The sequence below is a fragment of the Columba livia genome, chromosome 1, assembly GCF_036013475.1.
Source record: "Columba livia isolate bColLiv1 breed racing homer chromosome 1, bColLiv1.pat.W.v2, whole genome shotgun sequence".
Classification (NCBI taxonomy): domain Eukaryota; kingdom Metazoa; phylum Chordata; class Aves; order Columbiformes; family Columbidae; genus Columba; species Columba livia.
The window spans coordinates 66,185,672-66,202,716 of NC_088602.1; the positions used below are offsets into that span (position 1 = coordinate 66,185,672).

The following is a 17,045-nucleotide window of genomic DNA, read 5'->3' on the forward strand; positions in this document are numbered from 1 at the left end:
TGGTTAATATTGAGCCCTAGGTGCCAGAGACCAGTTATATCTTCCAGTGGAACATTCAAAAACCTGGGTTGTAGGACATTTCCACCGTCTTTTTCAAAGTTCAGGGTCCCAACCCCCTCTAAAATCTTTATGGATTTGAATGGCAGGTTCTTAGTCATGACCCAAAGGAAGATTTTCGCTATTTCCTATGTTTTTGTTCTCCTTGCAGCTTCCTTACAGCTCTTGGTAACAGAAAACTGGGTATAATTTCCCAGGAGTTAGGACAGAAGGAACTTCTTGGAAAAAAATTAACACCATCTTTTCCTGTGGTTTCTAGACCCTTCTGGTCCTGTAAGATGAAAAACATTAATAGACCTATGCCAGTCCAGCTCTTTCCAGGATATTTTTTCTTAATCCTTGCCATTACTAACAGCCAACTATACAGTAACATTGAGATATACCTTGCCAAAATTCTCTGGTTTGAGTGGTATGTACTTCCAGCAATTCTGTTGATAGAAAAAGTGATCTTCAGGGGAAGCCACAGCCATAATCCATTTTTCCCCATTTAACACTCAGCTTCTCCTCCAGCTCCTTCCCAGGCATGGAACGAAGGTGAGTCAGAGACTCCCCTGGGTATAGCACTAGCCTATCCTGTATCTGGGCAAAACACCCCACCCCCCAACGCACACATGCAGGGCACAGTAGGATATTTTCCCTAGGCATAACATTTTGCTTCACTTTCCCCTAAAATTCAGTGACTCATTTCCTATCTTTGCCATCCTGACAATTTGCAGTCACTTTGTGCAGAGTCGTATATGGCAAAGGACCCAGGGGCAATGCAAGCACTGTGTACTGCAATAGGATGCTCTGTTTCTCAGGGGAAGAGAAGGCAAAAAAGTGTGAAGAGAGGGCAACTTTTGGTGAAGAAATCATCTTTCTCGTTACAAAAGCCTACTATATTATTTTCTGTATACTACTGGGTATACAGACCTAAAAAGCAGATACACTTACAGCTGAATGGTACAGTTTAAGAGTATAATGTTAAATCTGTTTTAAGGCTAGACTACTTTAGAGGCAGTACAGACTTTCTAATCATTCCTCATCTGATTTCTTTTCCTACACAACACAGCTCTTGAAAGCCCTTGGCCCTAATTCCTGCATTAAACACGTCTCAATATATATAAAAAAAATAACTGATTCTGAATTACTAGCTCAAGAACAAAGAATCTCTTCTCACTTCCAACCCACACGTGTTTGTCTTCACTTCCTTAGTATGGCCTCTTTCCAGTTTTTATCTGCTTGACTGAAGATCCTCTTGCTATCAGAAACATTTTGCTCATGTAGGCACCTAAGGCAAAAATCCAGATTTTATATTTGAAATTTAGGCTTCAATAAGGTGATATAGATCTACTTCTACATTTTAGATTAGACCATCATGGACTAACAGAAAACAGTCCTGGGAACAAGAAATCTCTCCCCTCACAGCTGAGTGCACTACGGCAAGGTTATATTATTCTTGCTCTACCTCTGATAGCAAATGAGGGCACAATGTCCCTATTTTGAAGAGACAGCATATGAGACGTACTTTTGTGGAGAATACCCTACAACCCTGCAAGTGTGGTTTTTCCCAGAAACCCAAATCAGGTGTTCAAATTTTCCTGTCTCAAGGCCCTTTGCTGCTTTAGCCATTGGGCTCTCAGGTTAAGCCTGGCTGCCAGCTCTGCCTGCTTATCCCTGTGGCTGTGCTGCTGCCCAGCAGCTTCTTAAGGTGCTCCATCTGAATATGAGGAGAAAATTCTTTACTTTGAGGGTGCCAGAGGACTGGAACAGGCTGCCCAGAGAGGCTGTAGAGTCTCCTCTGGAGATAATCAAGACCCACCTGGACACATTCGTGTGTGATCTGCTCTAGGTGAATGTGCTTTAGCAGATGGGTTGAACTGGATGATCTCCAGAGGTCTCTTCCAACCCCAGGAAGGGGATTGGGTTCTGTATTGTCATGATTTACAGCATTCGTTTGCACTTCCTCATATTTTTGCTTATTGCCTAAGACAAGAGAGATGCTCAGCTTTCCTCATGCTGATATTTATAATGGACAGCTTAATGGAGCAGATCTGAAGATAACTGGCCATGAATGCAGGTTTCCTTGCTTTAAGCCAAAGAAGAGTCCTGTCTTTAACTGGCATGCTTAGTTATTAAATTAGGACCATGGTGGTCAGTAAAAAATAAATCAAATATTACCACTGAGACATAAGCAAAAATGTTTCCTTTAAATTATAGCAGATTATTTTTCTTCTCTACATACAAGATTGGAGACACTTAATTACACTTCTTGGTAGGAGCCATTTCATCTTTACTCATCTTTTATCATTGAGCACCCCTGACATGACACAAACTGGAGTAAAAGAACCGTGATATATGGAAACCCAAACCATAGAAGTTCAGAAAAAAAAAAAAATCAATATTTGTCTTTTTCTTTTTGTCACAGTTGGACTTTAAGGTCTATGCTATACCTGGGTTTTTTAATAGCACTGACATTAATACCACTGTGCATTGACTTCTAGAGCTTTCAAAGTAACAAGGGAAAAGAGGAAAGCACATCAGATGTAGCTTATAAGAGATATCAAAAGTTAAAAGAATTCAATGTGGCTTATGGTGTTAAAATGTACTAAACCAGGTTTACTATTTAGAAAAATTACAATTTAATGCTTCAGTGTTTCTGTTTGCTATGAACATCGTCAACTTTTTAATTTTAAAAACTATGGGTTTTTTAATCTCACTGCTTTATCTGTTCAATAGCTGAATCCTGGGAAGATACCACTGTCATTTCATCTATTATAGCAGTAACGCAGGCCTAATTTGTTGGACTGAAACAGCATAATTTCATAACAAGGGCAAAATCAGATTTTGCATTCAGTATTTAGTTTTACACTGGGTGGAAGTAAAAAACAGGGAGCAGGTGTGTAACAGTTAGTGAATGAGCTGCTGGCAAAAACCTGATGATTGCCTTGTCCTTTACCTGACTTTTAATAGCACCCAGTATGATCTTCTCCATAATTTTTCCAGGTACTGAAGTTAGACCAGTGGGTCCATAGTTTCCTTGGTCTTCCTTCATGTCTTGTAATCCAGTTTGAATAAAGCAGAATAAAGCTTCTCACTTTTCTTTGTGCCTCCTATCTTTGTATATCGGAGTCATATGCATTCAAATGTTGTGGCCTTAGCCAGAAATCCTGCAGTTATCTCATATTCTATTTTACACCTTATCTACTGCAGTCACAGGAATTAGTGAGAATCTCAGCTTTAAAACAAAAAGCAAACAAATATTTTAGAATTATGGCAATAGTACTTGAATGTAGGCTTAATCTCTGTAGTCTTAATAACCAGAAAACAAATTTAAAATTTAATGTAAATTATAAAAAGAAGAAAGTAATTATAATTTTAAAGCTAATCACAATGCTTCATACCAACATTTCATTCTTATTTTGCAGTAACATTTGTGACTGGGTAGACTGCACATATTAATTTTAAATGAGTAATGTTTTCTAATATCGCAACAAAATTAAGTTCAGACATCACAAGTCTAAATAGAATTTGCCTCCAACAAATATTTAGGGCCTCAAACTGGTAGCTAGCCAAATAACTCCACAGAAGTCAATCACAGCAAGAAATCTAATTTGTTCCCCCATCATTTCATGCATATACAGGAACAAAGCTGAGGTTCTCACTGAACAGTACTGAAAGATTACATAAAAATCCACTGCAGATTGCATTACAGAACAAATAATTATTCAAAATTTAACCATGGAAATAAGTGACTTTGAGACAAGCCGAGTCTGAAGCATGAGCCTTTTCTACTCAGCAATTAGTTGCAGTGAGAAGAGTGCAAGAAATTCAATTTCAAGTCATAAACCAGGACAGCCATCCATTTATAAGACTACCATCTAAGATATTATCTATTATTTGCTTTTATTTAAAGATCTGTACATGTATTCCTGGCAGCACAGCAGAGACTATGTCTCTAGGTGAAGGGCATTGCAAATTACTGTTTTGTTCCTGCAAGTCCCAAGAGCATTACATTTCTGTATTAGTTTTTGCTGTTCAACGCTGCTCACTGTAATGTAGTAATTCAAGAAACCCTAGAATTGCAGAGATTCAGCCTACACTGGGTAAATGTTTTGACTACTAACTGATGTATATTTCCCTTCCTGAGGCACCTGAAGGTCATTATCCTATATCATTATTAGACTCCTGGAGCATCACAGTTACATGGTGTACTACTACATGTCCTGCACTGTATTCAGGCTAACAAGGACCATGAGCAATGAAAAGAAGCCACAGGTAAGCTTAGACAGACTGAGCTTGGAGAAACGCAATAACACCTTCTTTGAAAAGACATTGATGCATCAAAACTAAATGCAAGTCCTCAGAAAAGGCCAATATGACCCAGTCTCCATGCAGTTTGATTTTACCCACTCACAGTCATCTTCTCATAGCTTTCATTCATTCACACTCAAAACCAAAAAAGGTTCAAGAGATCTGTCTAAGATCTCTTCTGTGTAACAGGGAAAAGAAGGGACTCTAAGTATCAGTTCATCCAACCTCTTCCTTATGGGTACCTCCCTGGCAACAAATTGGGTTTTGGATAGAGCTTTCAAACACTTCAGGACTCCACTGTCATTATGAAGTGATCCATGGCTTACAAATCCTGCTCATGTGAACCTTGGTATGTCTCAGGCGAAGCTGCTGCTCCCTGTTTGCATTTCCTCATGTAGAAAGTATGTCTGCCTGGAACATACCCACATGCATAGGCACCATCTCTTTTGTGGTGAGCTATTGGGGAAAGAAATGGCACGTGTTATGTGTTATGGCAGATGTCATGCTCCTCTCTGCGGAATGCAGAGTCCTCCACTGACAAATTGCGCTCTGCTCTTATCATCTGGAAACAGCGCTCTTCATTACCTGCACAGACCATTCTTCTAACTCTTCTGCTGTTGTTTCTTCTGGCATTTACATCCATTTCCCTTCGCCCATCAGTTGTACCAACCTCAATCCATGACAAGTGCTACAATTCCTGACAGCACTGCAGTCTGTGGCCAGGCCAAATCAAGCCTCTGAGAATGACATGGGGCGAGCCCTGGCTGTGAGGATGGTGCAAGGCAAGGAACTGGAGTCTGCTCGGCTATGCTGCTGCTGAGACCCAAGGTGTGATGAAGCCAGCTGAGCTCCCCTGGATGAACATCAGATCATCTTCTGGCCACATACAAAATGCAGGGGGGAAATGAAGGAGATAGTAAGTGCTGCAGTTCCCATGCACCGTTTACAGACACTCTGTTAACCCCAGAGGAACCTGCCAGCAGCAGAGGTTAAGCAACACCAACTCCAGCCACAGCTGCTCAGCTGCATTGCTGAAGGAAGAGAAAATGGTGAAGCTGCATTTATTTATGAGACTACATACGTATGTATCATAGAATCGTTTTGGTTGGAAATGACCTTTAAGATTATTAAGTCCAACCATTAACCTAGCACTGCCAAGTCGACCTCTAAACCACGTCCCTAAGCACCACATCTACACATCTTTTCAACACCTCCAGGGTGTTCCCTGGGCAGCCTTTTCCAATGCCTGCCAACCCTTTTTCCATGAAGAAATTTTTCCTAATATCCAATCTAAACCTCCCCTGGTGCAACTTGTAGCCATTTCCTGTCATTCTATCACTTGCTTCCTGGAAGAGGCCAAACACCCTCCATGCTACAACCTCCTTTCAGGTAGTTGCAAAGAGCGATAAGGTCTCCCCTCAGCCTCCTTTTCTCCAGGCTAAACAGCCCCAGTTCCCTCAGCTGCTCCTCACAGTACTTGTTCTCTAGACCTTGTATATGTGTATATATAAAACATGTTACTATGAGGCAGCTTTAACATAATATCCTGGTTAAGGAGATCACACACCTGGAAGTGAAAGAGGAGCATGAACCAGCAGCTGGAGGGCTGGGACTTGCCAAGAGCCATCCCTTGCACTCCTCCTGTTGAAGCCAGGCCACTGCGCAGTGGTGAACAGTGAATCTGGACAGACAGCAAACTAAAAGAGCACACTGCTGCAAGGACATTTGCAGGCATGGAAGAAGCGTGCTCTGGTCTCCACTTAGAAATGCTCTGTTGGCAAATACCTAATGCCAGCAGCAGGTAGGTTTCTCAGCAATGTTATGTTATGTTAACTTTCCTCTAGTCCCTCAGGTTTCAGCTGCCAAATCTGCCACTCCAGTTACTGCAGAATATGCTAAAATTCTCCATGACACTATGAGATGGAGATAAGATGTAACATGAGGAAAAGGTTGTTGTCACTAAATGTACCCCAAGTTGGAATATTGGGGAATCTTGTGCTGAGGTATTCTTCTGCTGTTGCTTCTGGCTGGTGTCTTTCACCATGCTTGCCCAAGAACTTAGAGGTGAATGCAGAAAAACAGCAGTAAGAAACAGTCCTCTTCAAATGAAGGCTCTTACTTCCTTAATTTTAAGATTTCAATTTTAATTCCAAGTTGTGCTACCAAATGATATTACATAAATATGTTGTTGAATTATACAAAACTAGTTTGATCAGTGACTCTGCTGATTTCAAGGGAAATATTTTTCCTGAATTCAGATGAGACCATTTCTACAGAAATAAAACACTTCACACATGGAAATGAAACATAAGCAATTTATGCAACTTAAAAGACATGATGTTTTGAACATATTTGCACTTCAATATCTCCTGAGAAGCCCTTCTGAAAATATATATTAGTACCATCCCTCAGGGACTGTGCGTGAAATACAACTCGTAGGTCTAGTATTCACAAGAAAGGGTTGGAAGCAGCAAGAAGAAAAAAGCAACAAACTCTCTTTCTAATGGTAGCTTAACTTCAGGCAAACTTTTGTCAGCTCTGGGCCAAAGTACCTTACCTAACATCTACCACAGCATCAGAGACTTTATGAGAGTGCACACGGAGCAATCTGTTCTACCATCATCTTTGTTTCCATCTTTTAACTATTAGTTAATGTAAATACCAGTAAGCAAAACTACTGGGCTCTGCTTGCCTTGAAGTCAAAGCACTTCCTCCACAGAAACATAATAATTTCTACCACATCAGTTGCTGCCGTCAGAAACTTCCTTGCAGGTGAAGAGGTGACAATACTATAAAGATAAAAGTAGAAACTTTTAAAAGCTGACTCACTGGGCAGATGTCGTTGACCTCATCACTGACCTCCTCACAGCGTATGCACTTTTGCAAAAAATCAAAAACTATAGAGGCACAGCATCATGGAGAAGGAAAGAACAAAACTCATTGTTTGAAAAAAAAAATATATCCATTTTTCTTTCTAGCTTTGAGTATTATAACACACCCTGCACTCCTACAGTCAAAACAGGAAGAAAATGATCTCACATACAGCTTCCAGTGAGGCTCTGCAGGTTGCATCTCCTCTTCTTGCATGATATCAGAATTGCCACAAATGGCAATGAGAATGCTGATGAGCCTGCAAAATCTGGGATAGGTATCCCAGAATGAAATAAACTTAGCTAAATGAACAAAACACAGTTAAGTTAGATAGTTGACAACTTCCACATCTGCTGGGGCTAGCAGGAAAGCAGCATCAAATGAGCAAAATCTGAGAGAAAAGAATAAGAGATTGTGAATATGGAATTTCACAAATCATTTTTGTCAATGGGGTTTTTTTGGTTGTTTGGGGTTTTTTTGTTCATTGTTAGGTTGGGTTTTGTTTATTATTGTTGTTGTTGGGTTTTTGTGGATTTTTTGTTGGTTTGTTTCTTTGGGAAGAGAAGCATAAATTAATATTCAGAAGGGATGGAAACAGATCTGGATCTTGGCAGACATATGAGGCTGTTGTTGCTTCCTAACTATCCCCCAGAATACCCACTTTTTCCTTTTCTCTTCCAAACAAAAAAAAAGAGATACATGTTTTATGAGCCAAAATCCAGCTGCTAACAGATTTTGGCAGAAGACCACAAACATTTCCAGAATTAAAAAGAAAGCCCACTGAACCTGGAAGATTTTCCAGAGTTAAGACAAATAGATTCAAAGTGAGCACTGGCATTGGTGGACAGCCAACCAATACTAGCCTGACTTGCTTGAATGTTACAGATCGGCATCTGCACTTCAGCAAATAAACAAATCACAATAAATCATTTTATGATACAGCAAAATCACAGTGTGAATATAGTAACTCCTGATAAGTTCAGTGCTAACATAAATGATAGAAACTGCAGAGGAATTAATGGATGCCGCAGTAACTGACAGAAGCAGCTGAGAATGGGATGTGCTTCTAAAACACCATTGGCTGTATTTGGATATGCCTAATAAGTAGTTATAATGTATAATAAACACAGAATAAATGGTCACAGCAAATAAATTCTTGCTTTTGGTGACTCATTCTAGTTGAATGCTCACACGTGTTAGCGATCGGAACACCATTTTGTTTTGATTTTTAAGGTATTAAAAGCACTTCTACTGATTTGAAATTGAGAAAATATTTCCTGCAATCATTTGTTACACATTAGCACTTACAACCAGTTTTTAAATCCTGGCAGTCCAGGCTTTCAAAATACAGTCTACTTCAAATATCAACAATTCACTTTGAACAGAAGTAAATACACCAATTGCAATTTATCTAATGCCTGTAATTATTTGTTTTATTTTGCTTAGATGACTTGCAGTTGTGAGTCCATTAGAGCAAGCAATTGTTCCTTTCCCTAAATAATTATTTTCCTGTTTAACTCCAGTGGGAGTCACAGAGCGAAATCACTGCAAAATCACTGTTGCATCCAAGCCTACCAGGACAAATCTGACAGCAAACATTACCGGTCCTCTTCAGTAAATCTTTCCTGCTCTTTTCTCAACAGTCATTTCTCTGGTTCCGCCTCTGTTCCATATACCCTTCCTTTTGTGTCTGGTGATATTTTCAATACAGGGAGTATGTATTACCTTTGATAGTAAACAATAATTGTGGGGTTTTTTTTTCTTTCTTTCCTCCCTTGCTGAATTTTTAAATGTGTATGTGTTGTGCTTTCAGGATGATCTTAGTTCTTAGCTGTATCTTATGAATTAATGTGCATCACTGAGTAGTACTATGCTTTTCTGCTATGTTATTAATATGCCTATCCATCAACTATCCTAGCAACAAACTACTCCTAGAAGCATGTATATATATAGCAAAGAATTCCCTTTTGCATCTCAATGATACCACCACAGTACACACACACACACAAAAAAAAAAAAATCAATTTCACTTTCCATATGTTATGCAGGATCACTTTGCATTCTGGAAATCAGGCTAGCACTTGCAAATTCAGCCTCCTAAACTGGCTGCCTCCATAGCAGTGTATTTATTCAGCTGCCTTAGGGAGTCAGAAGAAATAATGTCAGCACTAGATGGAGCTCCTGTACAGCAACATCTCAGGAGAAGTCTGGGGGTTTGTGTGCAGGTGGAGAGCAGGGATGGATGTACAGTGCTGGCATATTAGGAAGATGCTCTCAGGGTGGTCAGGTTCATGGCAGCAGCCCCATATCTGTGACATGCTGCCCTGGAAGACCCCTATCTCCTGCCTGTACTGCTCTTTTGTTTTTCAAATTGGGAGAGAGCCCCAGGACCTGAGAATCTGCAGAGATGTAACACATAGCACATAGTGTCAGGATTTGTCTACATGTGGGATGTAGCACCAAGTAAGCTAAGAGGTAAAATAAAATGTATTATCACCTGCCGGACAGGGAGCCAAGCTTCCAATAGAGCACACACAGATAACTCCCTTCCTACGAGCCTCTGCTTTTTCACTGAATGCAACTGCCTATTTTTAATAATAACATTATCTTTCTAGAGATTTAAAAATGATTCTATAATCAGCTTTTTTTCAGCAGTTACCATTCCTGGAGGTGGAACACACTACAAATACTTATTTTTCTGAGTCAAATTTCTGACAAAAGATCTAGTGGTCAAATTATTTTTTTATAATAACTGCTCAATAACTAGTCATATCTGATAATCTGAATGCAGTGTCAAAATACGTAGACCACTGCCTTTGGGCCAAGAGTTTCTTGTGCAGTTTTATAACCCAACAACTTCACAGGTGTGGAGGTGAGATGAAACACTGGAGAAGGTGGCACCTATTTCCAAAGCCATCTTTGCTGGATGAAGGATGTCCAGTGAGGAAAAGAGGGTTTTCTCCATTCCTTAACCCATCAGAATGACCTCAGAAGGGGAGATCTTTTGGTAACATCCATTAAGAAAAGGTTTGTAACTGATGTGGACAGAAATCCTTTGCAGCCAATAAGTCTAATCTGCAACACTGGATAGATGGGTGGAAATTGCACTAGAGAGTATAGTAGCAGTGGTTAACAGTTGGACTTGATGATCTTAAAGGTCTTTTCCAACCAAAATGACTCTATGATTCTACAATTCTAGGTATAAAGAGGTATGACATACTGGGACAAGTCAGCATGGCCAGCATGGAGAGAAGCCATCTGTTACTAATTTACTAGAGGTCCCTGGCAGTGCTATGCAGACAACAGTGATATATCTGACAAAACCTACTTGGATTTCCAAACAACTTTGAATAGTCCAAAGGCTCTTAAGGATAGTAAGCTGCCTTGCAATAACAGAAATCTTCATATGGATAAATAATTGATTAGAAACAGGAAATAAAGAACAGGAGAAAATAATTAGTTTTCTCAGTGGAAACTGTGGCCAGTAAAGTCCCCTATGGATCTGTGCTAGGCCCTGGGTTATTCATCGCATTAATAAATGATCCAGAAAACATGGCAAAGAGTGAAGTTTGCTGATTACACTAAGCTGAATAACTCAAAGTAAACAAAAGCTGACTGCAAAGTAGTGCACAACAACCACATGAAACTGAGTCACCGATCAGATGAAATGCAGTACTGATGTAAACTGCCATATGTGAAGAAAAGCAGTCCTAGCTTTAAATACACAGCAATTGTTTCTGACTGACTTACTGCTTCACAAAGAGAGTTATGATCGATAGCTTTATGCAAACCACTTCCACAAAACAGCAATGCTCAGCAGCATTTAGAAAAGCAAACATTAGGGATTATTAGAAAAGGAAAACAAAGAAAATAAGAGAAAATGTGAAAAAGTGGATGGGGGAAGATTATTTAGTGTTTCTCATAACACAAGAACTGGATTTTCAAATGAAATCAGCAGGTTGCAGACTCAGAATTAAAAAAAAAAAACAAACAAGAGGTGGTACTTTGCATAGTACGTAGTTAGTAAATGCAACTCCTTGGCATATTACATTGTGCGTACCAAATATTTGCAGGTTTCCTGAGGGCAAGCAGCCTGGGAGATAAATGCAGGAAGACCTATTAGACTTAACAACACTACTTAGGGATAAAGTCCTTACACCATAAATCACAGGCTGCTGGGAATATATATCTTTGGATGCTGAAAGTTCTCCTAACTTTAAATTTGGCATATTAGAAGCTTAAGTGGGCAAAATTTTTGAATGGCAAAAACTTATTACACACACCTTTTAAAAGCACAACTGTTATATTATTTAGTTATTAAAATGATAAGAAGAAACAATTACAGTATAGTAAGAAGCAATTACCTGCTTGTATTTACTATTAATATTTCTTCCCAAAGGTCTGAGTGCCCCAAGAAAAGAAAATATATTAACACTTATAAAACTCTTACTTATTCTTATCTTCAAATTCCTTGTAAACACCCCTGATTCACTGACCAATAGAGAAAAACTGCTACATGGAGCAAACCAGATGGTGGTATGACTACTGCTCTTATCACAAAAAATATTAAGCTATGGTTTTGTCTCGCCTCATAACCTGCTTTCTACCCATTAGAAGAAGCCCATTTAAATCCTGACTGGCATATTTATCTGGCAGCCTTTCATCTTACTCCTCTGATACAGTCTTTGCCTCTTGCAAGGATATTAAATAGAAACACACTTTCAGTTTTAAGAAATACACACGGTAAAGCAATCCTCGACATCCTCACGCAGCTGTTGATAGACTTCAGTCCTCTTGTGCTGCCACATACCCTTTCCCTGAAAACTGAGCAGAACAAAACTGGAGCAAAATTTGGTGGTTTGGATAAATTAAGGCAAACTGCTGGGACTTTTTACAAAGACTTGCATGGAGAAGAGCTGGTTTGTGCATGGTAGTCAGTGTACAGACCATATACATAATGCACACCCATGCACCAGGTAGGTGCTCCACTCTTTCACTAAGAGGCAGAATTTGTAACTCCTCATCCCTATGACATTACTTCCTACCCTAGAACTGTTTCCAATTAGCTCCTGCTTGGATCACTCCAAGGCAGATGGCTCATCCAAAGAGCTGACCAGCAGCCTTCCATGCGGTCCTGGCAGAGTGGAAAGCAGTGAGATCCCTGCTCCAGGATACTCTGCCTTGCACTGCCTGCTGTGCAGCGCACTAGCAGCTTGCATAATTTCATTAGGGTGATTAAACATGTCAGTGTAAAGAGGTCCCCTGGTAACTTCATAAACAGCCTGAATGCAGAACAGAAATTACCCACAAACCGTAAATTTCGCAAACAACAATGCTTCAGTGTGCATATGAATGTAAGAATTAAGCCTAATGCAGACCCAACTGTATTCAGCCATGGTGTGTTGTAAAATGTTCATAAGGACAAGTTAATGGGGATTATCTATGATTTGTAAAATTCATACAATTTCTTAGCTCAAGGCAAATCTTGCCAGATGTTAGTGTGCTATTTCAATACTATCTCAGAGGTCTGTACTAGAGACTCAGACAACACTTAGATATGTAGCAATGAAATTACAGGTATGTGAATTAACTAATAATTTTGAATCTTAGAAACTGTTAGAGTCCTAATCTAAGCAAAGTTTTACAGTGCCGTTGATTTTTAAAGACGATTGAACCATTCGTCATGAAAAATTTTCACAGTGAAGTCTGCTTTTTTCTTTGCTTTTTTTTCTGATAGCAATTTGCTCCTGAACAAATTTTTATTGTTATAAATCTCTACAGAAATAATTCAGCATAAAACAGTTTCCATCTATCGACTCGTGAAGCATATTCACTTTGATCCCTTCTTCCCATAGTTACCTACTAATTCTGGTGAAACCAACAAAAACCATAGAGAAAAAAAATAATAGAAAATACAATTGAAAAGCAGAACTAGAAAATTGGCACATAGTTAATGTCTGCCTCTAATAAAACACTGCATAATTTATGCAAAGATTTGCAGCTTACCCCAATGAGTCACTATCCTTCTGCATTGTGTCTGCTATATTTTCATAAAGAACAGTAGAAGTTTGTATCTGGTTTTTGGATGAGACTGTACTTCCAACATATTGGCATCTGCCTACAAAACGGGTTTAAGAAAGGGCAAACAGGAGACATAATGCAATTTTGCCACATTTTGGGAAGTGTTGGGTGAAATTGCCCACAACAATTGAGCCTGATGCTGAGAGCTGGCACGAGAAACCTTCAGCCACAGCACTGTTATAACACAGCAGTTTTAAAGATGGTGATTTGATTAGAGACATTACTGTCTGGACCATGGAGAGATGAGAAGGGAGTTGGGCACCCTTAGGAAACCTGTGGCTTCGCCCTTGAAAGGGGCTCATCTACCTCCTCTGAGCTGCACTGGTCCAGAACAGTATAGGGAGAGAGAGGGGTAACCTGGTCCCAAACCACTCAGGAGTTTAAGCACAGGGATGTGTCCTGGTTTTGTTAAAAACCAAGTTTCTCTTTTAGTGAATTTTGCCTGTCAGCTAAAGCCTTCATATTAGCTGCACTTTCCTGGAGAACCACATACATGTTTTGGTAAACTTACCAATGGAATGCAAAGTTATTGATAAGGACAGATTCACATCTCATGAGAGGGGCAACGAGAAACAAATGACCAAGAAACTGACCAACTGTGTAAAACATTCCATTCACGTGAATACTTAATATAAAATCGGGAGATCAAGAGGATCTCGTCTCTTTTTCCCCTTTTGCCTTTGCTTTTTCCCTTCTGCTTATGGCCGACATTAGGAGAGGACCTTGCTAATCGTCTGTGCGAACTGAGGCCTAGTGACAGACTGAATCCAGCTCCAGTTGGCTGCAGAGTCCAATCCAGGACTTCAGGTGCCGGCCCTGCAGTTGCTGAGACTTTCAAGATTGGCTTTGTATATTTTGTATTATTTTCTCTATTCTTAGTAGTAGCATTAGCAAAATATTTTAGTTTTTTCAGCTTTCTTCTCTCTGTCCTTCTTTCCCTCCCGATCGCCTGTCCTTAGCGGGAAGGGGGGAGAAGGAGGGGCAAAAGGGGGCAGTGGGGGGAAGAGGGTTTTATTGTCACCCCGCAATCTAAACCCTCGACAGGATGCTTCTCAGAAAAGTGATGGCAGGATGTCAGGGGAAGGAAGCAGCTGCCTAGGGCAGTGCTGCTGTGCATTGGCTATCTGCAGATGTCAAATGTTCATCCTGCCTGTATCACAGCCAGAGGTAATTTTGACTTAGTGTTAAACCCCGCCCCCCACACACAAAAAAACCCCAAACAAACAAAGACATGAACAAAACCAAACCAAAAAAACAACCAAACAACCAACCAAATCAAACAACAAACTCAAACCCACAAATCTTCCAGTAACAGGAGGCATTTGGATGTGAGTTATGTTCTCTGTAAAATCAACACAAAAATAAGTGGTCTGCGAATCAATAAAGGCTGTAGTTTATTAACTTATTAGACATTTACTGAATCTTCTGTTTCAGAAACAGTTTCTCAACTAGTGTTGATACCTAGAAAAATACAAATGTAAACAGGATAGCTCCAGCTTTCGAAGAAATTTTTTTCCATGTCAATACACTCTTTTGACAAACTACTGCAAATTATTTTCTCATCTTAATAGATATTTCTAATTAGAAAAGTGGCAGACATACTAACAGAAAACAAACAACGAAAAACAAAACAAACAAACAAAACTCACGAAACAAAACCCGCAAAAAAAACCCCCACAACACTCTAGTGATTAAAGTGTGAAGTACTGGCCACAGCTGAGAAAAAGAGGGAAAATGAAATTGCTAGTTATTACCTATTATTGTGTCATTATTTGGAATGATGCCAATCCCTTTTATCACTGAAAAGCCTGTAGTTATTCATTTGCTTACTAGACTGGAATATATCGCATTCTGCTTAAATGCTTCCTAACAGAAAGTGACATAGAAAATGGATGTCATTAGTAAAGAAAAAGCCACTAGGTATATAACTTGGATGTAAATAGCCACAGATAATAAACTCTCTGGTATACTTCGTGGACTACAAGGAAAGTTTAGAAGTTTTTAAAAAAAATTGTTGAATTCTGTTCAGGTGTGTCACCACACAGATGGTTTTAAGCATTACTAGAGATTATTAAACACATCAATAAATAGAATATAAGTTAATAGTGTTTCACAAGTAAAATCCATTGCTTCCTAATACACCTTTTGGGACTGAATATTGCTTATTTACTGGGTTCTGATTTACTTCATTTTACCCACTAAGGGACCACAGAGCCAGCTACACTTGAATAATATATTTGTTCACATGTGTGTGGCTTGACTACCAGCACAGCTGGTTTTTGCTTTTTCCTAAAATAATAGAAAACTGACATCAGGCATAACATTGTCTGGGTTAATGCTATAACCCAGGATTAGGGAAAAGGGCCTGCAAATGCAAATGATTAGACTTAACCCTGACAGAAATGCTGTTCCATCCGCTTGAACACAGCTTACAGCTGTGACTTTTTAGACTCAATGCACCGTCAGGATAATTTTGCAAGGAAACTGATGTTGTCTTTTAAGCTCTTATTCTAGGTCACTATGTAAAGTGATGTTATTTCAGTACTTCCTTGCATAAAGTATTCAATGTTCTGCAATACATGGCCATAATCAAGAGCAATCTCCCAGAACCAAAAATATCTAACTAAACTGCATGCGTGTCTGATCAATAAGGAAGCATCAAATATTGGCAGAAATTTGTAGTCACTTGCACAGGCACAGAAACAGACTTTGGGTATGGGCAGAATATTTTTTTACAGAACATAAGCTGGCAATGCATGGACAGCTAGCTGTGCACAAAAAATGACAAAGTTATCAAATTCCTTACAGAATTCTTCAGTCCTTCTCTCCCTCTTTCCAGGCACATGTACGCAAGCTGCTGTCCACCCTTCATTGTTGATGTGTCTGCATGTTTTTTTCTGTTCTCTTTTGGCCAGGCATTAGGAAAGTAGACTCTAGATTTTCATACAACAAAATGCAGCAGAAAACTTTAAGAATGGCAGCCAAGGGAAAATATAATGACCCAGCCAATACATGCTATCTGGTGCATGCTGAGGACACCTGGGGATCAGGGACCTATTCAGAGCACACTCCAGCTCCTGTTTGAATTTCCACCGTGCAGACAGCTGGGAAGTGTGAGGATGAGGGCAGTGGGGAGATTCTGGTGCATCCCATAGTCCCACTGCAGTATGGTGTGGAGATGGGGCTGAGCTGGGGCTGCCCAGACTAAGAGAGGGAGAAGCAACCACGTCTGTCTGGTACTACAGACACCAACTGCACACCACAGGATCTAACCCAACACTGTTAGCATCAGCACCCATGGTGTGCAATTACTTAAAAACATGGGTAAATTGAATGAGCCCTTAGGTGATGCTCTACTGTAATGAAGGCAATATGTTGTCTTGTTCTAAACTGGTGTTAAAACACCTACCAAAGTGAAGTTTCTGATTTCAGGAATAATGTCCTAAGTACGATATAAAGGTCTTCTGTTTCCACTTTCTCCACATTATACGATTTCTTCTTTATCAGGTTTTCTAAAACTTTTGCCCAAGCCAACTTGCAGCTTCAAGCACTTAAATTGAATACAGAAGCCAAATATTTCTGATCTACAAGTTATTTGTAGGTAAAGCATAGAACCATATAATCACTTTTCTTGGGAAAGACCTTTAAGATCATCAAGCCAAACTGTTAACCTAGCACTGCCAACCCCACCACTAAGATCCTCATCTATGGATCTTCTAAACATATCCAGGGATGGTGACTCA

At 39.6% G+C, this 17,045-nt stretch overlaps 1 protein-coding gene across 3 annotated transcripts in view; it reads right to left on the reverse strand.

The window, feature by feature from the left end:
• LOC110361080 (opsin-3) overlaps positions 1-17,045 on the reverse strand; it is a 96,517-nt gene that overhangs the window by 66,247 nt on the left and 13,225 nt on the right. The gene's annotated exons all lie outside the window — the stretch shown is intronic.